The sequence below is a fragment of the Emydura macquarii genome, unplaced genomic scaffold (assembly GCF_026122565.2).
Source record: "Emydura macquarii macquarii isolate MOO-44397 ecotype Brisbane River unplaced genomic scaffold, CSIRO-AGI_Emac_v2 contig_1644, whole genome shotgun sequence".
Classification (NCBI taxonomy): domain Eukaryota; kingdom Metazoa; phylum Chordata; order Testudines; family Chelidae; genus Emydura; species Emydura macquarii.
The window spans coordinates 19,219,020-19,244,911 of NW_027131781.1; the positions used below are offsets into that span (position 1 = coordinate 19,219,020).

The 25,892-nt window shown below is 38.2% G+C and overlaps 1 long non-coding RNA gene across 1 annotated transcript in view; it reads right to left on the reverse strand.

Annotated features, from left to right (window-relative positions):
* Positions 1-25,892, reverse strand: part of LOC137158353 (uncharacterized) — a 178,341-nt gene that overhangs the window by 94,630 nt on the left and 57,819 nt on the right. Inside the window, exon 2 of the long non-coding RNA XR_010921382.1 lies at positions 5,744-5,798. This is a non-coding gene — a long non-coding RNA (uncharacterized lncRNA). The remainder of the gene's footprint in view (positions 1-5,743; positions 5,799-25,892) is intronic.

The window sequence follows — 25,892 nt, forward strand, 5'->3', positions numbered from 1 at the left end:
ACAACCACAATCAAACACACAACATGGGCACCAGGTAGTCTAAGTGCACATTTATAATTGCCTTGTGTCCAGTTGCTATATGTGGCCATCAAGTTGAGTGCATTCTGCGACTGGACCCTGACAGAGACTGGGAGGAGTTTGATAAGCACAAACTGAATTCAGCTACCTCAGAGTGGGGGGTCCGCTGCAAGAGGAGAAGAAACCTCCACAGTGGCAGAGCCTTAACACACGTCAGAGTGCAGAAAAGAACCACAAAAACAATTTGAGAGCTGGAGAAAATACATTACAGCATGAGACTCAAAAACTTAAAGAACTCAATATTTAGCTCATCAGAAAGAAGACAGAGGTGACTTGATTACAGTGTGCAGGGATCTTCTTTTTAATTTAACAAAAGAAAAGCATAACCAAAACTGATGGCTTGAAGCTGAAGCCAGACAAATTCAAATGAGAAATCAGACATACACTTTTAACAGTGAAGGTGATTAACCATTGGAACAAAACTATCAAGGGAAGTGGTATATTCTTCATCTCTTGATGTCTTCAAATCAAGACTGAATGCCTTTCTGGAAGGTAGGCTTTAGTTATGAAGCACAAGTTATTGGGCTCAATACTGGGTGGAATGTAACCATGTCAATTCCATCTGACCTTAAATACTATCAAACGGTTATGGCTCTGTGCTGTGGATGTTCCAGGGTTCTGGATTTGGTCCTAATTTTCTCACAACTAAATGAGACTTCCTTACACTTAGCAGACATTTTTGTGAGTGCTGCATTTTTTTATTATTTTTTTTAAAAGGAAAAAAAAAGAATGATCTAGGAACTGTTTCTTAATGGACTCTTGTGTTAGGTCCTTCACCTCTTTTTTCAGGTTTTGACCTTAATGCTCAAATTTCCATGATCTTTTCTCATTACTGCTTCTAGAAGCTCTGGCTATTTTGGGACATTCAGCCTGTTCCTCTGGGAAACCTCTCTCAAATATTTCCTGATTAGTTTAAATATCCTTTGTGGATATTATGTAGTAATTTAATCTAAATCCAGCCATTTTTAAATACTTGAACAGAAAAAGCCAAATCAACTGAATCAAAAGTTTGGTTTCTTTACTTTTATTGCAAAATTCTAATAGCATCTATTCTTTCCCTTCTGCCCCCTTCCTCTCACTCCCTCTTTTTTTGGAAGTTAAAGATAATTAATTCTCATAAATTGTCAGGTTTACCCAGCATATTGTCAGACTGGTCTTGATCAATTAAAGTATTAACATTTTAATACCCACTGCAATTAATCTTGCTAAAACATTTGCTTATGGTTCTTAATAAAGCACTTGGTTTACATAATTCACAAAGTCCTTGGTTCCAATTTTAAAGTTATACTCAGAAAAGAGAAATTTAGAGATTCTGGAAGCTTCTGTTAATAATTAAAAAAACCTTCTCTCTACAAGAGCTACTCCTCCAATCCCTGCATTTTTTTTACACTAATCAACTGGAAGCACAAATGGGCTGGGGATTCTATCCCTGCAAGAATTGGACTGCATATTTAATATGTGCATCACAGAAATCTTTCCAATACTAAAAGGTCTAGTTGAGGAAGATTTGCTTATTCAATTAACTCTTCTATATCTCGAGAGTTAAGACAGGCCTGTAAGGGATAAAAAATACTGTAATACTCTTTAAATCATTTATTAAGTAAGTTTGAAATTATATGTCATTGAGCCATCAGGAAGTTGGATCTTGTGTATACAGTAATTCTATTCAATACTTATTTATGTAATAACCATGCCAATAGTTAACTGTTTCTATTCCCCAGATTGTAACTATTTTGTTTCACTGTTTTAATTTAATTTTCTATTGAGAAAATTTTCTATTCAGAAAATAAAGAGATAAATTGAGATTGGTATTATCTATGAAGTTGTTATTCATTTAGGGTGGAACTCATCTCAGTGCAGGGGGACCTCAGAAGGCCTTATGGTCCACTCATGCCCTACACCGATGTGAATTTCATCCTTCCAGCCCAATGCTACCCTCCGCTTCCATGAGTGGCAGGTTGCAGAACCCATTGAACCCAGCTGGCCCCAGAAAGAGAAAGTGCTGGCTCTCCAGCTTGACTCTCCTCCTCTTCAACCTGCTGATGCCCCTTCACGGGCATTCCATGGGGCTTGTCCTTGTACAGGAGAGGCTGTGCACCCAAACCAAGTGGATTTGGATGCCTTAGGAGAGCAGGAATCTGCACAGTGGCTATATGATGCCAGCTATGTATCTCCAGTCCCCTGGTTCCTTGGTAGTCTGATTTCTCTGGAGTTGCATTATCAGCTTTACCTAGTCAGCAGCTGCTCTTATGAAACCCACCAAGAGGTTCCTCGCCACACGCAGAAAGGAGACTGCAGAAAAATAGTAAATCCTGAGGCTGTATCTCATGTCTAATCTGATCTCTGCTGGACTGGCTGAGAGGAATGATGTGCATCACATAAGCACTGATCTGCCCTGTTTCCCTCTACCTCTCTGCACAGATCCCTGGACCCAGGAAGAGCACTCTATGGGATTGAGGGCAATGCAGCTGTGGAAGTGTTTGAACCCCTTTCTATTTAGCAAGGCAAGGATGATCTCTGCACGTGATGTCTGGGGCACAACATCAACCTCGTATTCCTAGTTTAAATGACTCTGGATTGTAAATTGCAATTGAAGGTTTTTCCTGTCATAATCATCCACCTCCCGGCTGCTTTGAATGAAGCAAATTCATTCACAAACAACATCCCCATAACACCACTGGCAAAACAAAGGATACCTCATTGTGACCAATTCTCAACTCAAAAAGTTTTAAAAAGAAATACTAAAAGAAATATCAGAGTCAATTGCTTCATTTGATCACCCTATGTACAGTGGAATTTCAGGAACCTGCATTTTTTTGAGTCATGCAAAAAACTGGGCATCTTTCTTCCTCGTTTCTCAGCAAAGATTTAAAAGCAGAGAGCTACAGTGAAGTCTCATAATATTAAGTTTTCATTATTTTCCTCATAACAGACTGCAGTATATTTACAAGTACGTTATGAAACATTATAACAGATAATCAAAACCTAAACAGTAGTCGTCAAAATTAATGAATAAAATACATGTTGTGATGCATAGCCTTACTTTTTACTAATTTTGTTTGCTTACTTACTAGCTAATTTGCAATATTCATTTATTTGCAAAGGGTCTCCCAGTCACTGATGCAAATTAGCAAAAGTCTACTGTGCATTCATTATTAATTAGGTCTCATAAAATGTAGAATAAAAAAACCCCTGCTAACCTTTAGTAATCTTGAGCTATAGATGCACTGCTGATTTATTCTTATTCTGGGCTAAGTAACACTCAGCAAAACTCATTGGCTGTTCTGCATTAAAAGAAATTTTAGTCTTCCCCTTCATATTCAAGTGTGCTGAAGATAAGCATTGACTATTTAAACTTATGGATTTCTTAACTTCCCCTTAACTTCAAAAATCACCTTTCCTTCTAGTATATACACCTAAAATATAACTGGAAAATAATTATATTCTAGCTGAGCTGCAAATTAAATCAGAATTAGCACATGCTAAATATAAATTGGTATCTCAGACTAGATCATTACCATACTAAAAATTTAACATGCAGAGGTACCCCTCCTGGGCTGCGTATTGTGATGGCAGGGACTGACTATTCCATTAAAGTAAAAGAATACAGAAATTCTGTTGGAGGTTAAAAAAATTCATCCTCTTTTCAATAAAAATCTTCAACTTTAATAACTTTTGGTACCCTCCAGCTGCCCCAAAGGATTAACATTGAGCTTGGAATGATTCATAAAAACCTCTTACTTTTTCTGAAAAAAATATTACTTCTGACGTAACTTCACTAGCCAAGATTTCAGGTTCATTTATTTGTTATCCCAATGTTATAAATTGTTTTTCTGCCTCCCCAAGATTGGATTTTAGTATTATTATTTTTGGTATATCTGTTTGTCCATCATCCATCCTACTATCCATTCTTTTAAATATTCCTCGTTTCTTTGCCTTTATTAAATAACCCTTTTATATTCTGATAGAGAAGGATCAGTTGCTTTAGAGAGCACAGCATCCTCAATAGCATACTCCCCTCCACCCCACTCTTGCTTCTCATGGGCAAATACCTACACAGCTGTAAGGTTTCATGATTTTTTTTGGTCATTTTCCCAAGAAAATTAGGCTCTTATTATTTGTGGTATACAAGAATTGGGTAATAGCCCTTTAAATAGTTTGGGGCCTCCCACTTTAGTGTGCTTCTCAGTCTTCCATTGCAGAGGCCATCAGAACATAAAACAGCTGCAGTGTATATATGTAGCTTAGCATTGTATGTTTATACATAGTCAGTAAACAGGCTTATTTGGAACCCAACCGTGTCTGTATGGTTTCCTCATATATTTAATTTGTGTAAAGAGCTAAGACACAACAGTGTTGGACATTACGGGCTGCTAAAGGAATGAAACATGTTAGTGTTCAGGATTCAATGTTTTCTTAGCACTGACGGAGAGACGGCCAGATCCTCTTGTTTGGGTAAGCCGTGCTTGGCACAGGATAGGTGAGAGGAAGGAAACCAGTCCCATAGCATAAATTAGAGAACACTGAAGAAGAATGTCCATTTAGGCAGTTGAGCTGGCTTTTCAGCTGCATTGCATGACCACAGTGGCATCAACAAACTGATCTGTAGTCTTCCATGTAAACCAGAGAAACGTGCACAGTGCTCAGCACTGTAAGGCAATCTCTCCACCAGCAGTGTGCTGAACACTGATGAATAGTGGGGTGAAGTAAGTATGATAACAATTAAGATTAGGAGTTTTAGGGGACTAAATCTCCACTGCCTTGCCCATGATGTAGTTATTTGCATGTGTACAAAATGAGTATAAAATGCTGCCAGATCAGAACAGTAATGCTTCACACACACTTTGCACATGTGTAAGTGAATGCACAAGATATGAGGCAGTGGCAACTCAGTGGCTGTGGCCAGGGAACAGTTGCTTAAATGTCTAGAGAGTGCAAATGATGTGCCCAACAGTCTTTGTTTTTTAGGATTTACAGTTACCCCTACTTTCAGTAAAAGCAATAGCTCATTCAAGCATGCTAAAGAGCTAGGCTCAGAAGGTGGGAGTCTGAGGAGCCATGAGGGACAGCCACTGACAGAAATGCTTCCAAAGGTTTCCATTAAACATTATCTCACACAGCCAGCTGCTTAGTGCCTCATGACTTACAGTGAGCAGAGTGTCCTCACTGAGCCAGCTCTCCTCAGGTTACCTCCCCTCATTAGTGAATAACAAAGCACCGAGCTCAGCAGCTGTATGAATGGTTTTGTGCTACCATCTCACAACCTCCTCCGTGCTCATGCAAGATAGATTCAAAAGAGTTTGAGGTCAAAATGGACCAGTAGATTATCTAGTTTGACCTCCTGTATATCACAGGCCATTACATTTAACCAAGTTTCCCCTATATTGTATCCAACAACTTGTGTTTGGCTAAAGCATATCTTCCAGAAAGGCATGCAGTCATGATGTGAAGACATCAAGAGAAAGAGGATCAAAGGCACCTTGTTTGGTAGTTTCTTCCAATGGCTAATCACCCTCGCTATTAAAAATGTGTGTCTAAATTCTAATTTGAATTTGTCAGGCTTTAGCTTCCAGCCATTGGTTCTTGTCATGTCTTTCTCCACTAGATTAAAGACCCTGAAAGTAGCTTTCTGTGGTAAAAATGTGCGACATACACCCCATCATACCTTGGAGTGAAACTCGACCACAGTCTCACCTTCCCTGATGACCTTGAGAAGGTAGCTGTAAAGACAAAAATGAGAGCGAACATAATTCACAAACTAGCAGGTACGACCTGGGGTGCATTGGCATCAGTGTTGTGAACATCTGCAATAGCACTTGTATATTCAGTAGCTAAATATTGTGCTCCGGTATGGAGCAGATGTAGCCACACGTGACTTGCTGATACCCAGCTGAATACAGTGATGCAGTGCATCAGTGGAATACTTAAGTCAACTCCAATACTATGGCTACCTGTTCTAACATCACTCCCCCACCGATACGCAGAGCCCAAGAATAATTTTTCGGGCCCACTACAAACTTGTAACACAGACCCTCTCCCACACACATACCCATGGGGGTTGCAGCCTGAGCCGGGCCGCCGGGCCCTGGTAAAGTGTATCCTTTTCCCCCCCATGTGGGGGCCCTGCCGATACACTGAACTGCTGCGACATTCTGCAAAGCTCTGTGAATCCAGGAAACAGATATCTTTCTATCCACCAAGACCTCAACAATGCTGATCTTCAACACCTTAAGTCCTGCAAGCCTTTCTGGGAATATTCACTTCGCCTCATGCAATCAGGCTATGATCAGGAGGAGGCTTGGAAAGCAGATTGGGCTAACCAAAACACTAAAAAATAAGCACCTTGTGCCAGATCCCATGCAGCAGGTTCCTGGGTTTGACCTCCCCTGGACATCTTGGTCAACTCTGAGCCGAATCCAAACCAACCATGGTAGATGTGGACATTTAATGCACAAATGGAAAATCAAGGTCTCCCCAATGTGCAAGTGTGGCTTTCCACAATAGACCATCACACCTATTACCACCTACTGGCCAATTTATAAATATGACTGCATGTTTATACATCACTGCAATAAATTCTGCCACTCCTGATGTAGCCATCTGGCTCAATCAACTTCAGGTGAAACTGTAGCTGCTGCTCTATACAAGCCATACGAAAGAAAGAAAGAAAGAGAGAAAGACAGACCTTTAGCATCCAGTATTTTCTCCCATGAAAATCACCTCAATCTTCTTTTTGAAAAAGATTTAAAGAGTTTAATCTGTTTAGTTTAACAGTAGGCATTTCCTCCAGTCCTCAAAATCATTTTTGTGGCTTTTTTCTGCATGCTCTCCAATTTTTTCAACATCCTTTTTAAAATGGGAATCCCAGAACTATACACAATATTCCAGTATTGGTCTCAACAATGCTGTATATAGAGGTAAAATCATTGTCCTCCTACTCACCACTCCCTTGTTTATATATATTGTTATACATCCAAGGATTGCATTAGCCCTTTTTGCCATAGCATAGCACTGATTGCTCATGTTGAATACTTGTTCATTATGACCCTAAATTCTTTTCAGAGTCACCGCTTTCCAGGCTACTGTCCCCCATTCAGCAGATATGGCCTCTATTTCTCATTCCAGGATGCAGAACTTTGCATCCAGGTGTATTTAAAATGCATTTTGTTTGAATGGGCCCAGGTTACCAAGCAATCCACAATGATTGTGCGTGTCATCAGGCACCATTATAGAGTCAGCTTTTGTCACCCAACTGGGAAAGGAAGCAGGTGGTATCATGACTTTGTGCAGCCACTCCAGCTGCACAGGCAAGCTGGGTAATATGCTGCACCTCTGAAGTTAGCTGCAAAGGAGCATTTTGCACCCATGACCTGCAGCATAGAATCCCCTCAAAGCTCTCCCTGGGGAAGCGTTGTTCCAAGCTGCTCTTGATACAGACTAGTGCCTATTAGGCACAACTGACTATTAATGATGTCAAATGTGGAAACTCATCAGGCTCAATCCTGAAATTTGTACGCGGTTCATCCAAATTAGGGTATGTAGCTTGCATTAGGCATTCAGTAAGTATGCAAGAAGACTGTAACTCACACACTGATGTGGAACAGGCATAATAATAGCAGGGTATTAATTAAAACAGGCCTCCTCTGTATAAATACACCCCTCTTTCACACGTAAATTACATCCATTTTGCATTTCCACCACATAGAATCATAGAAACGTATGACAGAAAGGGACCTTGAGAGGTCATCAAGTCCAGCACCCCGCTCCGCCCACACACATAGGCAGAACCTAGACCTGAACATAGGCATTTGTCCAACCTGTTCTTAAAAACCTCCAATGATGGGGATTCCACAACCTCCCTTGGAAGCCTATTCCAGAGCTTATAGTTTTAGTCCTTATAGTTAGTAAGCGTTTCTTAATATCTAACCTAAATCTCCCTTACTGCAGGTTAAGCCCATTACTTCTTGTCCTACCCTTCAGTGGACATGGAGAACAACTGATCCCTGTCCTCTTTATAACAGCCCTTAAAATTAAATTATTAAAGACTTATCAGGTGTCCCTCAGTCTTTTTTCTCAGAACTAAGCATATCCAGTTCTTTTAACCTTTCCTCATAAGTTAGGTTTTCTAAACCCTTTATCATTTTTGTTGTTTTGTTCTGGACTCTTTCCAATTCGTCCACATCTTTTCTAAAATGTTGCACCCAGAGCTGGACACAGTACTTCAGCTGAGGCCTCACCAGCACTGAGTACTGCAGAACAATTATCTTGTGTCTTATGACATTCCTGTTAATGTAGCCCAGAATATTAGCCTTTTTCTCAACTGCATTACTTTGTTGACTCATATTTAATTTGTGATCCACTATAAACCCCAGATAACTTTTCACATGCTTATTCAGAGCAAGTTACATTACTTAGGCCTGGCCTACACTAAAAAGTTAGGTCAACCTAGCTACATTACTCTGGGGTGTGAAAAAATCCAGACCCCTGAGCGACATAGTGAAGCTGACCTAACCCCCAGTGTAGACAATGCTGTGTCGATGGAAGAATTCTTCTGTCAACCTAGCTATTGCCTCTTGGGGAGGTGGATTACCTATGCCAATGGGAGAACCCCTCCTGTCAGTGTGAGTAGTGTCTACACTGAAGTACTACAGCTGTCCGCTGTAGTATTTCAAGTGTAAACAAGCCATTAATCCATGCATTTTCCAGCCAACTTATACCAAATGGGCCTGAATCTCCACCATCTTGCACCTTGAGAAATAATTTACTTATGAGACGCATGGGTAAAACGTTGCCATTATGGTTTGGTTATACTTTACACACACTTTATATTGCTGTAAATGACTACACAAGATCCAAGGCAATAGAGAATCAACCCCAGTCTGTTAGTGACATTACTATTTGAGTCACTGCTGAATTTGCTCCTGACTCTGAGTAAGAGTTCCTTATTTCTGCATTATCTAGGCACATTTGTTTATTGTCCTTTAGCCTACTATGCATAAAGTAGAATAAAAACTGTATATAATTCAAATGAAGAGTTTGGTTTTGCAGATTAACATTTTTGTTTCCTATAGTAGTAATTTCAGGAGTCACAAGGAATTGGCTGGAAAGCTAAGCACAAACTATAAACATTCAGATAACCACTGGGTGGACACTGTGTTGGAGCCAACTCTTATGTTCATCATTTCCGTTGAAAACAAGTTTGACCTTTTTTTTTTTTTTTTTAAAAGGACAAATCAATTTGTAACAGAGATTACAGCCGTTTGCTTCCTACTACATTCAGCATTAAACTGAATTAGTGATATTGAAATACAGGTAGCAATGAACAAAGGAGCCACAAATGATAATTAAAGATGTGTCAATGCAAAATGAATATCTGAATGAGAAAACCACAGCAAAAAAAGCATGGGTTAGCCAACCACGACTCCATTCAATGTTCTGGAATGTCTACCATTAATTCTTAGTAGTATAATGAATTGACCAGGTGTTAAACACACAGTTACTTTTAAAAACAACGAGAGTTCTGTGGCACTTTAAAGACTAACAAATTTAATATTTGCAGGCATAAGCTTTCGAGAGACTTCAGCTCTCTTCTTTAGATGCAGTAATACAGAAAATAGGTAACACAGAGGCATCTTATAGATATCCAGGTGCATTGAGAACAATGGGGGAGGTGGAGTCCAGTACTTAAGACCTAATGATGACCATTGAGTAGGAGGTGAGAATGGGTGAGCAAAGTAATTTACCTTCCGTAGTGAGACAGCCACTCCAAGTCAGTTTGGATGTGTCAAGTTTGCAGATCATTTCTAACTCAGCAGTTTCTCTTTGAAGTCTGTTTTTGGAGAAGTACAGCAACTTTCAGGCCAGAGACAGAATGCCCTGTGGAATTAAAGTGTTCTCCCACTGGTTTATGGATGTTATTATTTTTTATGTCTGATTTGTGTCCATTTAACCTTGTGCGTAGTGATAGTCCAGTTTGGCCAATGTACATGGCAGGGGGCATTGCTGGCACATGCTGGCATATATAACATTAGTGGATATGCAGGTGAATGAGCCCCTTATGGTGTGATTGATGTGGTTAGGACCAGTGATGATGTCATTAGAAACGATGTGTGGGCAGAGCCGACAACGCGGTTTGTTGCAGGGATAGGTTCCTGGGTAGGATTTTTTGTAGGGTGTATGGTTGCTGGTGAGTATTTGCTTCAGGTTACTTTTAAAAAGATAGTATCTTTTGTTTTCAGTTTGAAGCAAATGCTATCTACACTTTTGGAAAACAATACTAGATACCCATTACGGACCATATCAATTCTTTATCTCGGATACACTTTATAGTTATTTCATCCAGATTCATCCTGTACTGTTTCGTACACACAAACATTGTCAAGGGATCACTGCATCTCTAAACAGCCTATTTACAAATAGTTGGCTTGCAACTTAGTTTTGTTCATCTTTGGGCCCTGTCTGTGCATATGCATATTCTCAGAACTTTTATTATTTTTAAATGTTATTGTGAGTAATAAGAGTCTAAAATGATAAATATCAGTGGCTACAATAAATTGGCATCATACTGAACTCTCCTGTCAACTCAGGCTGTGTCAGCAATAGGATATTTTGCTTCATTTATCTATCACTAGTGTAGCTCCATTTGTGCTAGCAACAACAGAAGTACTGGCATTAACAAGGTTGCAGCATTTTTACTATCATGTGCCTAACCTGCTCCACACAGGTGAACACAGCTCTGTGAGGCAAAGCTGCCTGAAAGCTGACATAACTAACCAAAGAAGGAAATTACCAATAGTTTTTTGGGTGGCATAGAGCCATCGCAGAGTTTCCTTCCCCATGTCTCTACCTGTGTGTGGTAGAGAGAAGGGGAAAGGAGGCATGGCAGGAGCATGTATATGCCCTAGCAATCCCTAGCAGCAGTAACAAGCCTGTGGGGGCATTGGCAGCTGGTGCAAGTTAAAGCAACTCATGCTGCTCCCAACTTGTGCTGGGGAGTGGCCCAATGCAGATCAGCCCAGGGTCTGTCACATTTCTAGTCCCTCTTTGAGCTGTGCTGAATGTTCTTTGTATGCAGCTCAGAATCAAGACCTAGACTCCACTTCTGTACCTTTGCCTTATATGGATGGAGTGACTACTGCTTCTTTTTCTTTCTCCTTGAGTGGAGAGTGAGCTCAAGTTCAAGGGCTGGCCATCATCTAGTTTCTTTCACTGCACGGATGTTCCTTGTGCTCTCACTTTTGGCATTGCTTTTCACTAAATTTGATTTTCTCTTCATGCCTTAAGAGAAACTTGGAGATGTCACTAGATGGCCTGTAAATGTCAGAATAAGCAGCACAGGATTTTGACACAACAACATATATCAGAATCTCAACTAATGGTATCAGAATACAGATTAGGAATATTAGAAATTGTGGAGATGAAGTCTGATGGGGCTCCTCTTTCTCTGGGACAACATTATGAGTGAGTGATTCCCTTTCTCCTGATATTTATAAAATGTGCTTTAGCAGAGATTTAAAATCCAAAAGGTATGTTTCTACTAAAATACAGTGATTATCATAATGATCAGCAAGGTTCAGAATGATCCTCATTTCAACATAATTGGTATATTTTAGTATAGAAAAGAAGAATTATACCTTTGTGATTTCAATTGAAGTATTTAAAGCCACAACAGCAGATTTGGATTCAGCTCCTCCAGTGAAACCCAGTATAGTGGGTGAAATAACATGGAAAATATATGGCAGGGCAACTTTCTAAGGGAAAAAACTGAGCATTAAGCTACAGGAGACACTTGCTCTCTGAAGAAGTGGGTCTCATCTTGTCAAAGCTAAACTGGAAGCTGTTGACTGTGAGCCAAGCCTTGTGGTCAGCCATTAAAGAGATAAACACAGAGACTCCTCCAATATTATTTAATTGAAATGTTAAATAGATGTCAATGTTGTCATCATAAACACAGGAAAATGCACCATTACTTGCCTAAAGTAGCAGGCATATTAAATAACACAGGGATCATGATAGACTCCTGGATTAGTAGGTACAGCTTCCAGTCTACAGTCTTGAAACATTTCCAACTGAAAATTCTCCAGATGCTAAGAAAAAAGAGCATCGATGTGTCCAGTGACAGGCTCTAATCTCCATCCATTCAAAGTAAAATATGACTCATTAAGATTAGCTAGAAATGCATGGGCATAAAAACATTGATAGAATCTGCATCCAAGATGTTTGTTTTAGTATAGAAGTAATAATGATCTCAGTCTCTGGAACAATAGAAAACTCGTTAGATCAAAGGGACATATGCTGCTGCTCTTTTGCAAATCTTAATGTGGAAATTAAGGAAAAGTGCCTCAATGAACTGTCATACTAAATTATGGCATATCATTCTTTTAGCTACATATTCAAAATGTACAGTGGATGCAGCACAAAAAACACTGAGAAAAAACAGACTTAAAATAACCGATGGACTGCTCTCAGGTAAAGTTATGGAACATGACAAGTTTAATGCATGTATCTGCTGAAGATGGTGAATGTTATCACAACAGACAAAGTTCTGATATCTGCAAACAAATACACACAAGACAGAAAGCTCCTAAATTACTCCCAAGCTACTGCAGCATTGGTCAACTGCATGGCTGACACGCACCACTGCTTGTTTGCAAATATGTGCCATGAAAGGCAATGCCATTGTCAGACTTTATACTCCGATGAAAACTTGCATAAATCCAACATCTCATTTACTCAGCCCTCTTCCCACTTTCCACAGATCACACCCTACATATATCTTTCTATTGCATATTGGATACATTGCACATATTTTGAGTTATGTGGTAGAATTCCGCTGTATTGAACAGGTGTGTCTATTGCGTGTGATCTTTTCAGCTACCCTTTGCCATTCCCGAGTCACTTTCTATGTGACTTTGAGGCCCAAGAGAGATTACATGATTTGCCCAATTTCCTCATTTGTAAAGTGGGGATAATATCACCTACTTAACTCAGACGGGTATTGTGAAACTTAATTAATGTTTGTAAAGTGCTTCACCCTCTCATGCCTTTCATTCTAGTATTTAAAATGACTGTGACATGTAATGAGATTCTTTGCTCCATGGCCATGCAATCAATATCTAGGTATAAGACATTAGCTACTATTTTACTTCCTTGATGACTGTCAGTGCCAGTTTAGTCTTCAGTTGACAAGTTGTAAGTGAAAATACAGAGTTATAAGTCTTTGAGATATCCTCAGCAAAACTGAAAGATACAAGCTGATAAAGATTCTCTCATTTACATTTAACCATGTAAAGAAAAAAATAGACTGAAGATGTCAACAAGTGAATTCTGCAGTAAGCTGAACCTTGCAAATGATGTTTTTTTAAAATAATCAGCACTCAGAGTATTTGTGATTTGGGGCTGTCCATGGTTTGTGAGAAATATGACCTTTTCGGGTTATTTTCCAATCAAATTTTGAACAGCCTAATCTCTCATTTCATTTTACCAGTCTCCACGGAAGTGTAAGATGCCCATTTTCTGGAAATTTGCTTCTCACTGAGGGCTTGTTCTTGACAGCAACAGACAATTTGCTGCATTCCCACTAGGATGACCAGATAGCAAGTGTGAAAAATCGAGACAGAAGGTGAGGGGTAATAGGCGCCTATATAAGAAAAAGCCCTGAATATGGGGACTGTCCCTATAAAATCAGGACATCTGGTCACCCTAATTCCTACTGACTTCCTATCCTAAACTTCCAAATGGCAGCATCTCTGAGTGCTACTTAAGGCTATCAAAGCTGCAATAAGTGATAATTCTCTCCCTGTTTTTCTTTTATTATCTCCTTGCTTTCTATCTCTAAGATGCTAGTATTTGATGGACAATGGGGACATAAAGAAAGGGTATTTATTGCCTGCTATGCTTTTTTCTCTTGATCTTTTGTGGTTTTATTTTTGTACTTTAGAGTGAAATATTCCTACTGTGCCGCCAGATGTTCTGTTAATCCTATTTTTACACAATCCAAACGGCACAAATCCCAGGTAATGTCTGTTCCATGATGTCTTGAATGATAAGAATATTCAGACTGAAAAAACGGATAAGAGTTTAAGGCACAGGGGAAATATGCTTTTGCTAAAACAAAAATTAACTTGCTAGTATCACTCATATGTAAATAAAATATTTTTTAAATCAAAAGAACAGGGCACAGATTTATAGTGCCCTGGTATGGAAAACAAATTAAATCTGTTAAAAGCAAAAGCATGCAGCAAAAGATATAAATAAAAGACAAATATTTCAAGCCAGGGTGCCTAAAAATAGGCACCTAAAAAAGAAGAGTGGCCTGATTTACAGAGGTGTTGAGCACTTATAACTCCTACTGACTTCAATAGGAATTTTGTAAATTAAGTAAAGAATTCAGTATATATTTATTATTTTGGGTACTTACCAGTATCAATGTATTACTCCAGAGCTGCCCTATATACACAGAATATGCTAGTAGATTTGCTATGCATTAGGTCTTCTCAACTGATAAGATATAATGATGCAGCAATTCATCATCATAGCAATCTGTAAACATACTGATGTATCAGGATATTATATTTAAGGCAATATTTTTCAGAATTGCTCAGCCCTGGTCCAAATGTGATCCTAGTGAAGTCAATGAAGTGGAAGCAGAGTTGGCCAATGCTGAATGCTTTTGAAAATCCTACCCTTAGGATTCTAGTTATCAGTGTATTCATTTTGTTATGTTTGGTGGATTCTCCATGTTTATATTACAGCGCTGAAGAGACATGTATTTCCCTATCATTTTCTACTTCTGTATTACTAAGGTCCTCAATGTGACTATCATCCTTCTGATTGAGAAGGACTGGACAGGACTTCCTTCAGAGCTGATCAATGCCACGTTCTAAGCAGCAGGAGAGGTCACTGCTGAATGACAAAAATTCCTTTCTGCAGCATTCTCAATCCCTGGCAACCAAGTGAGCAAAGCACTGGGACTGGGAATAGACCTCAGGTCTCACGTACAGCAGAGAATGAAAGCCTTTATGCAGTACATTCATTGGTAAGTTGAATTCTCTACATGACCGGGGAATTGAATTCACTGTATACTAGTCATCACAAAAATAAAAAACTATACAGCAGTGAATTGGATCAGTGACTCACTTGAGTACGAATCTCAAATGAGAGCAGAAAGAAACACTTTTCATATGACCACATACTGTGTCATAACTGCACATATCACTGTGGACTATACACTATTTTTAATCCCTCACTCAAGAAACAGCCTCCTTCAGGTTGTGGAAAGTAGAAATAGGTCAGATTTGTAGCAGAAGGCCAGTTAGAATGCAGAGTCACTTACAATAATCTAAATGTTCCTCCTTCACATTATAGCTGCTGGTGCCACTATTTACTCTTGAATGATAGGGTTAAATTTCCCCAGAGGAAAATCAATAGGAAGACCCTCAAGTAAAATCCTGCAGCAATACTGAGATCTTGTGGGTCCCACAGGACACACTGCCGTAATAGCAAGAGTGGGTAAAATGCAGACAGGATCAGATGGGCAAAAACAAAACAAAAAACCATAACCCCTTCCTTCCCCCCCAAAAACCAAAAAAACAGACTGCAGTAATTCTCAGGAAAACACTAAACTCTTGTCAGTTTGTCATAAATAGAATTTCAGCAATGTAAAGCAAGTTGTTCTTTAAAAGAAAAAAGGTTTTAATACTTAAATTTAAGTGAGGGATAGAGAGAAATTTGATGTCTATTATAATAGGAGTTAAAGTACTTTTTTACATGGTTTAAGCAAGATTTGTTTTATTCTTTTAGTGATAAAAATTGTGTCTGAATTAATATTATATTAACCCTACCTTTTAGTAGCATGGGGGAATCGGTCTCTCTTGTGTGATTTGTGGATCTAAGGTGGGAGCAGGGTAAAAATGCAAGAAACAACGTGGGAACCGGGGTGGGGGGGAAGGAGAGGAGTAGGAGTGGGAATTGCAGGGTGGGACAGGAGTGGAATTTAAAAAGTAGTCTCGCACAGGGCTCTACCCTCAAGGCTGAACTACTAGTGCAATTAAACATTAAAAACTGCTATATGTCATTAGGGTTTCAAAGTCTTAAAGAAAGACATGGGTTTTGAACAAAATCTTCCCACTTTGGTATAGGTTGAGCAAGAAACAAGGGATCTCATACACAAGTGGAAAGTGAGTCCTTATTTGTTTAAAAAAAAAGATTTGAGCATGACAAAAATAGGTTAGAGTTCATGCATGGCTGAAAATGATTAAATCCATTGGCTAGATTCAGCCCCACATAATACTAGCTTCTGTTTGTAAACTTTCCTCCCTAGCAAAGTGGGGGGCATGGCTACCCAGTACTGCCCCAGACATGTTCAGCTCGGTGGGGAGTGCAAGAGACCAGGGTATATCCTAACTCGTCATTGCATCCCTGGTTGATCTCTACTTGTGGAGAGAGATTGAACTGAGCTCCATGTTTGCATCCAACATGTTGGGCAAAATGTTCACGATCAGTCAATCCTAGTAAAACTATTTATACCTCTTAGGGATAATTTCCCTCTTAATGTGCATGTGAGATTCCACTCAGCACAGTCATGCAATATGGTCATGAAACATTACCAACCCCAGCATAAAATCTCACCTACTCTTACCATGATCGTGACTGATAATGAAAAACTAATGATATTTCACTCACCCATAAAAAAAATTACTTGCCCCAGCTGACTGGGCAAATTGAATTTTATACAGCTGCATTAGTTGCAAAAATCAGCCATTTAAAAGAGTGGATAAGAGGTACACTGTAAACTGAGTAGATCATCGAAGATGGAATTCAGTGCTGATAAGTGTGAAGTAATGCACATTGGAAAACATAATCCCAATTATATACAAAATGAAGGGGTCTAAATTAACTGCTGATCTTAAGAAAGAGAGATCTTCGAGTCATCGTGAACAGTTCTCTGAAAACATCTGCTAAATGTGCCGTGGCAGTCAAAGCCTCGCTGAATGTTAGGAACCATTAGGAAAAGAGAAGATAATAAAACAAAATACAATAATGCAGTTATATTAATCCATGGTATGCCCACACCTTGAATACCACGTGCAGTTCTGGTTGCCTCATCTCAAAAAAGATGCATTAGAATTGGAAGAGGTGCTGAGAAAGGCAATAGTATGATTAGGCATATGGAATAGCTTCCATATGAGGAGAAAGACAAGATTGGAACTGTTCATCTTAAAAAAGAGATGACTAAGGGGAAATATGATAGAAGTCAATAAAATCATGAATAGTGTGGGGAAGTGAATAAGGAAGTGTTATTTACCCCTTCACATAAAATAAGATGCAGAAGTCACCCAATGAAACTAATAGACAATAGGTTTAAAACAAACAAAAGGAAGAGCTTCTTCACACAACACACAGTCAACCTGTGGAACTCATTGCCAGAAGGCGTTGTGAAGGCCAAATGTATAACTAGTTTCAAAAAAGACTTAGATAAGTTCATGGAGGATAGGATATTGGCAAAGATGGTCAGGATGCAGCTCCAGGCTCTGGGTGTCTCTAAATCTAACTGTCAGAAGCTGGGACAATATGGGATGATGTCTCAAAGTTAACCTGTTCTCTTCATTCCCTCTGAAGCATCCGGCACTGGCCACTGTGAGAGAGAGGATGGAGTTGATGGACCATTGGCCATTCTTATGTAATGTGCAGTTCCGGTTTAGCTGTAGTTTTACTGCAACTCACGAACATTACATTTACCCAGAGGTTAGTCTACTCTGTGAACCCTACTTTCTTCCCCAAGACTTTTTCATTAAAGATGTTATAACTTTGTTAAAAACTTTTCTCTCCTCATCCTTCTTCGTGACTGCCCAATAAGTGTGTACTAACTCATCTTCCTCAGTGTTGCTAACTCATACCATTTTATTACAAGCCTCGTGATATTTGGTGATCTTTTGAAAGCCCCAGGTCCTGCAATTAAGTGATTACATGGGAACCTCAGCTTTTATGGAAACAAACAAACAAAAGTAAGTTTCTAGCTCTCATGGTTGTGGAGAAAAGCTTGTAAACATAGCCTGAGTGCACCCTAAAGGTTCAAACACCAGAAAGCAAAAAACAAACCAGAAAAAAAAATCTTAAAAAAAACCCAAACTTGTTGTTTTATGAATGCCTGGATTTGGAAACACAGATGTTCCTTCAAATCCCTCTTCAAGTGTTCTACCAGAATGCTTAGAGAATTATGACCATGGCAACTTTGGCCTTCTACTACTGATGATTTACATAATCCTACCTTTCCCCCCAACAATAAGAATATGGATACCCACGAATTGTCTGTGGAAACATATTTTTTGCATAGACTGGTTGTATTATTATTATGCTGTCCTTCCTTCCACTCCCATTTCATTTGTTATACCCATCTGTTATGTTTCGTCTTAAACAGATTGTAAACTCTTTGGGGGGGGGAGTGTCTCATGCTATGTGTTTGTACATAGCAGGGCTCAGATCTCTCTCCGGGCTCTAGGAGTTACTGTAATATAAATAATTAACACCATAAAATAATAGGAACTGTACTGTACTGTCATGCCTTGCTGATAAATTTGATTTGATTTAAATTAATTGGGACCACATAAAGAATTTATTTTCACATACACATTGAACAAATTAATGAAAAGCCCTATTTATTTACTTAAAAAAAGAAATTAATCTCTTTTTTAACCATTATCTTAATAAATTTAATTCTGGCCGTCCCACTGATTCACTGCGCAAATTAAGACAAGTCTCTGAATAATTTTTCTACCTCCATTCACCTGCCTGGGAAAATGGGGATAAAACACATCATCACATGGGTGTTGCCAACCCCAAGTACTCAAAATTCATGAGTCAGGACCCACAGTACCATGAGATTTGCTTAAAAATAACAAGATTGCCTAAAAATAATAATACATTTTGGGCTTGGGTGGCTTTTTTGCCTTCTGATTCCTGAGTCTGTAGATCACACTTCAGTCATGTTTTCAAGTTTTTATGCACAACCACAAGAGCTAGAAACTTACTATTCTTTTTAAATGAAAGCTGAGGTTCTCATGTAATCACTAGATCTGAGGACATGGGGCTTTCAAAAGACCATCAAATATTGCAAGAGTGGGCAACACTGGTGTTATGAGGTTTAATTAAGTGATGTTTGTAAAGTAGTTTGTGGTCCTCATCTGAATACACTATAAGAATTACAAATTATATTATTTTTTTATAATTCATTACAGTGGAAATTCTATATAAAAGTAGACTTAGGGTAGCTAGGTTATGCAGGTATTAAAATAAATCTTGTGTTGTCTGTGAAAAGTAAAACAGCAGTGGGCAATTTAAAAATATCTTGAACTGTATAAGAACACATAGCATGACCATACTGCTAAGCAGGTCACATTTTAACTGCTGCCCTATGTCATATCAAACAGCTGGCACTTCTTATTAAAAATCATTTTAATTCATCTTTTATTTAATATACTTGAGGTTGCACTCCAAATGTTTTATAAACAAATTTAAAAATTTTCACAAAATACAGGTTGGTAGAGCTGTCAGTCTCTAGAGAGAAAAAAAAGTGGATTTCTAATCAATCAGGAGATCCTAATTTGTCTACAGACCTTCTAGACTTCTCTTCACTTTACCATGTTGGGGAATGCATTACCACTGATGTTGCAACAAAGTCTCACCCCAGTTGAGTGGGCAAACTGAAAAGTCTCAATTTCTGCCTTTACCTTCTTGAAGGTGTAAGAGCTTACTCGTTTACATCACCTAAGGGTGAAATCCTGACTAGAACTGAGCAAATTTTTTTCACAGAGGGAAATCCAGGTTCAACTATCCCCTCTGTCTGCCATGGAGAAGGGATATTCTGGTGTGGGGTCTCAGTTTTTTCTGTTGAAGATGTTCCACTGCATATAAATAATTAAAAAGGCAATGGAACAGGAAGGTGAATCTGGGTGAATGCCCTAACCACCAGATTATAGAGTTATTCTCACTCTAGTTCCCTGGCATGACTGTTATGAATTTGTCCTGAAAATAAATGTTCTTGAATTTTTCAGAATTGCTAGCAAACCAAAAAAATCAATTATTTGCTCAGCTTTAATCTTGGCCCCACTGAAATCAATGGCAAAACTCCCATTGACTTCACTGGGGCAGAATTTCATCCTAAGATTTTTAATAAATATTGGTCTACTCCGAAATATCTAAATGTGTCATATACAAGTCCATCACAATCATATTTTCATGTAAGTTGCACGTCTATCACAATCATATTTTCATGTTTGTGCGTAGGTATACTATTAGCAAATAATGGAAATGCATTTTAGGTGTATGTGCTGAGGTCTGCTGAAAGTTTGTGTCATGGTATTCAATGACCTTCAAGATTTACATTTACATTACATTACAATTATATTACATTTACATTACTGACATACATTGGTGTGTAATGGGAAACAATGCAACACTGCTATTCTGATAGCAATGGTACTGTTAAGTTTACGACTATTTGTGCAGGTGACCACCTAAGAGATTTTTAAAAAGAAAATTCTACAGAACTTTCACTTTTGCACCAGCTATTAATCATGGGTGCAATTTTGCCAGTGTAAATAATTGTGCTCGTAAATAATGGCATTTGGACATCTTAATATTGGTTTATGGATGTAGGTAGCAGGGCTGGTCAAAAATTTTCCATCAAAACTGTTTTTACACAGATTTTTTTTTTTTAAACAAAAACAAACTTTGGAGAAAAATGTCCACTTTTTGCAGAAAATTGATTTTTTTCCATAAAAACCAACACACAAAAACAAAAAACTTTCCATTTGGAAATGTTGCTGCAGTGCTTCATGCCCCCATTCTCTTTTATGGACTGGGTTCCCAGTCAGTCTGCATTTCCCATGGTACACCATGCCCAGGGGGCTCCCGATTCACTTCAAATACACTGGAAGAGGGAAGCCCATGGTGCATCATGGGAGATGTAGTCTGGCCATAAAGAGCGGGGCATGAGGCAACTAATTTATAACATCGATTAGGCACTACAATGGCATTTATGAATTAAAACTCATTTATGAGAATATATTTTCAGTATGCACCCAGCTCTACTACAAGCACTGATACAGCCTGAAAAGTGGCTAAAGAGGTGAGAACATTTTTAAAGTGATGACCTCTTTCTCTCTTATTTGCAAATGAGATTGCAATTTTGTTGCCCATACACACTGATAATAGGCACACTTTACATGCTCTTAAAATATATAAACCTAGAGTATGACAGGCTTGTTTTCACCACATTTATTTTAGGGTTAGCTTCTGGTTTTGATGGGACTACTCACAGATAAAGACAGTGAAGACATCAAACAAACCAATATGATGCTCTTCTTTGTGCTTTAGGAGCAACAAAACAGGATAAGTGTTGCAGCAAATCTTAAAACTGATAGAAATTCCAAGCAGAGATTTAGTTTTGCATAAACACTATTAGAATTAGACTCTAATCTTCATTCTCTTCTCTGCTACCCTATAGACTTTACTTACTCATTATCACCTCTCCAGCATGCTAGATGTAAGATCATCTCAGAAGAAAAGATGAGAACACGACACCTTAGTTGGCAAGTCAGATGATGATTTGGTCTTTTCATGGGAAAATCTAAACCTTTGCCATCTTTAATCAGATATTCAAACTTTGCTTTCCTGCCCGTTATTTCTTTGCTAAATAGGTTTTAAGGGATGTTCAAAACCTCTGACGATAAACTTAGAATGAATTCAGAACCTGTTCTCTGTGCATTTTTATTCCATGGGTTTGGACAACTGGACACACACATTTTAGGCAGATTAAACTGTTAAATAAACCCACTTCATCTCTCTTTTCTATACTAATGCTGCCAGCAATAGGGGCACAATGTGGATTTTAAGCCCTTTTGAAAACCACACAAGTTTTGCTTTTAAACAGAATGGCAAGCAGCCATTTCTAACCATAACTACTATCTGCTTTTATCTCTGATGACAACCATACAACTAGTTTTCCCTGCAAATGATGTCAAGTTTTAATGGCTAAATACTTAAGCAGGAAACAACATATTTGGGGTAAACCTGTTTGTGTCTTTTCACCAAAAAATTACCAAATTAAAAGAATTTAAAAGTATAATTGTACATGAAATACTTTGTATTAAATCCAACAAAATCAGTATAAATCAAGATGAAATCATATGGTGCAGATCAGAGTGCTCTGAATCTCGTTATTTACATATTGTTGGGCAAAACCCATAATTTTCTTAATCATCATTTTTCTTTTCAGTTATTTACAAGATCATGGCCTGTTCCCAAAGTGAGTTTCCATAATGTCATTTAGCTTCACTTCTCAAACATCCTGCTGTCCATTTAATTTTGTTTTTGCAGCCAACTAGATTCTAGCTTTATTGATGGTGTACTCCACTATGTCTTGTTCAAAGCAAAACAAAGAAGCATGAAAAGTGATTTAGACTAAACTAAAACCTTGAAGGAGGTAACAGAAGGGAGTAATGGAGCTGAACTATATTTTTTCTAAGTTCGATGAGCTACAAGATTGGATATTGGCAAATGCCTTGCCACTTTTTAGTTCTGCTGTACAATCTCATTTCTTGCTTCACACTAATCAATGTACTGTTACTATATCAAACATTACTGGAGGCTTTCATTAACAAACTCAACTGTAAACTGTTTTGGAAAAAAAAAAAAAAAGAAAAGAAAAAAGAAATCATCATCAATATCCAGCATAGTTTGGAAAAATATAATTAAAAATAATCACAGCAAACAAACAAGCTTTTGTTAAGATTGGAAGTGATTGTAACACTGTATGCAGTGAGATGCAAACATTTTAAAGTCCTTTCCCTCTCAGATTTTCTAAAGAAGTTTTCCCTGTAAAAGGCTTATTTAAAAATAAGAGCACAAAGGAGTTGTGGAAGAACTCCAAGACAGTGAAAACTGTCTTAGAAACTGTAAACAAAGAACAGTTATCAGTGGGAAATACTTCAAGAATCCCATGGAAACAGACCAAATAATATTTTATGAATTGGCTCTTTTAATCCACATTTTGTAGACTTTCAACCAGCCCTTTGGAGCACATGTTCTTGAGTTCGGCTATTCATAATAGTCAGCTTAACCTTTCTCACTATGCTAATAGCCTAAATTAAGAGGAGTAAATCTGAATGCAATAGTCTAGAGATGAACTCTCACAATGTCACACATGAGTTGCACAGCTTTGGCTTCATGGGACTTATATTCAGTTACCCTAGGATCCAATTTATTTGCTTTGCTCAGTTCTCAGAGTTAGCAAGATCTCATAGCAGCTGAGCTCAGACACATTTGTTTTCCAGAAGATGCTGAGAACTAGCATTTCTCCTAAGGAGAAATGCAAAATTTTCATTGTTACCATAAATTAAAAAAAACAAACAAATTCTGCAACCCTTTCTCATACAGAGTAGCATGGATTTTTATGGGGTCTACTCATGTGAGAGCTACTCATCATGTGTAAGAATTGCAGAATCTGGTCCTTACTGAACTGGAAGAAAATGAGAAGATAATTTAAAGCTCTGATCATCTTGTTTCCATATTGCTTTCCCATATTTTACTTGACCTGACTAACACTGCATCATTAAAAATAGTCCATCACCTTTTTCCTACACTGATCTCTAGCTTGACTGTTATCAACTTCCTACAGCCATATTCTCCTCTAACTTATACCAATGTAAATCACATGAGAATCTGGTTAGAATTAAAACTAAACTTCCAGTAAATAATAATGAACTTACTGTCAGATATAAAAACATCAACTACGTTCTTGCATACACGTATTTTCCTACATTAATACGGTAACTAAACCATACTAATGTTTAAAATACATTTTTTACAATTATTTTACTTAAGAATATTCAAAACAGTTAATAACTATGAACACATACAGATCTATCTAGGTACACATTTGACCATTATCACTGGAGAATCTAAACACCTCTCAAGTATTTAAACTATTCAAGCTATTTCTCTAACAGACTAAGAAGAAAGAGTGGATGGTTGTTTCCATTTTTAAAGATTTTTAATTTCTTTGCTGTTTATGTTTATGTGTGGTCTGTGTGTGCAAGAGAGACGTTATCAAGGAAAAGCTAAAACGAAGAGAAGAGTTTTGCATTCAGTTCTAAAAGTGATGAGCTCCCTGATCATACTTCTCTTTTGCAGGAAAGCTTCCATGAAAATTCTGTCTCCTGCAGATCCATGTCTAGGTCTCACAAAAGTTTGGTCTCCTGCACTGTGAGTTTCTCATTATTGGTCAAATGCGGCATTATTCTGGTGGAATGCAGCTGCTACAGGAGGTCACAAACACAGAGGAAGAGAATCTCCCTGGTAGCTAGGACTGATCCCACTGAAGGTTTGACTATCCAGGTAGAAGCTTTGGACTGGACTCTGTTTTCAAGGGGGCACCAGTCCAGATAGCAGAGCAGCAGGCTGAAAAGCTAAAAGTGACCTGTGCTGCTAAGCAGAAGTGCTGCTGCGTTTTGTACTAGTTGGAGCTTTTTCAGGGCATGTTGTTTTGTACCTAGATATAATGGGTTGCAATAATCACCACAGACAGGTCAGTGTCTGGTAGCACAGGGGGGCAATCTTTAAACCTTGATCAAATAAATATACGGACACTTATCTACATATACACAAACAATGACAAAGGGTTACATTTTTCCAAAGATGCAATCACCTGACATTTTATAAAGCTGAATTCTTGTTATTTACTATCCACATTCATAATCTCCACTTTATTTTATTTCTCTAACAGACATTCACAACTCCTCATAATCTTTATCATCTGCAGATTTAATATGCTGTTTGCTCCTTTTTCAAGGTCATTAATGAAGATATTAAATAAGGCAGATGAAGGAATAGAGACATGGCGGCTATGGAAATCAGTGTAGAAACGATATTTTAAGGTATGTATTTATGTTAATTGAAAGAGACCCTTGAATCTCTAGAACCATCTTGTAGCCCAAAAGTTCTAATATAGATTTGAGCAGTATAATGTGTGCTATATCAGTGTAAATCTTTTTCTTAAGGATAATATCCTCAATCTTATACTGTTAAAAGCTTATTTAACACATATTCTTATAGTGTAAACACACAATAGCATATATACATGCACACACAACTATAACCTATTGTCCTGCATGGCTAGAAAGTGGAGATAATATTTTTTCCCACCTTGAAGTTCTTGAGTCACTGGGCCTTAAAGTCATAATATTGTTATGTATAGAAAAACTATTTTCTAAAGATGTATTAGTTATTTCTCTCTCTTTCTGGGATTTGGACAGATAGGGCTCGACTACATTTACCTCAGAGATTCGGAGAAAGTCGACCAGAGTTACGCAAACTACTAAAAAAACGTGCGTAACTCCCGTCGACTTCTGTTCTGTGCTTCCTCTTCACTGCACTGTGTCACTTGAGGAGGTGGTCTTAACATGTCGATTTCTGGATCGACTGAGCGGGTCTTCACTGACAGCTCAGTTGATACAGATAAGTCGATTTGATGGCGGCAAATTTGCCACCCTCAGTGAAGACATAGCCATAGTTTCATGATGTTAAAGGAGCCTGACTTTACTGGTGGAGGCAGATGAAAAATTCATTTTTATAACATGGTAAACTAGCCTAAATATTTCTGAATGAGGTTTTGTTTAGCATAAGTACATTTCTCAGATCTGAAGAAGAGTTCTGTGCAAGCTTGAAAGTTTGTCTCTCTCACCAACAGAAGTTTCTCCAATAAAAGGTATTACCTCACCCACCTTGTCTCTCTAATATCCTGGGACCAACACAGC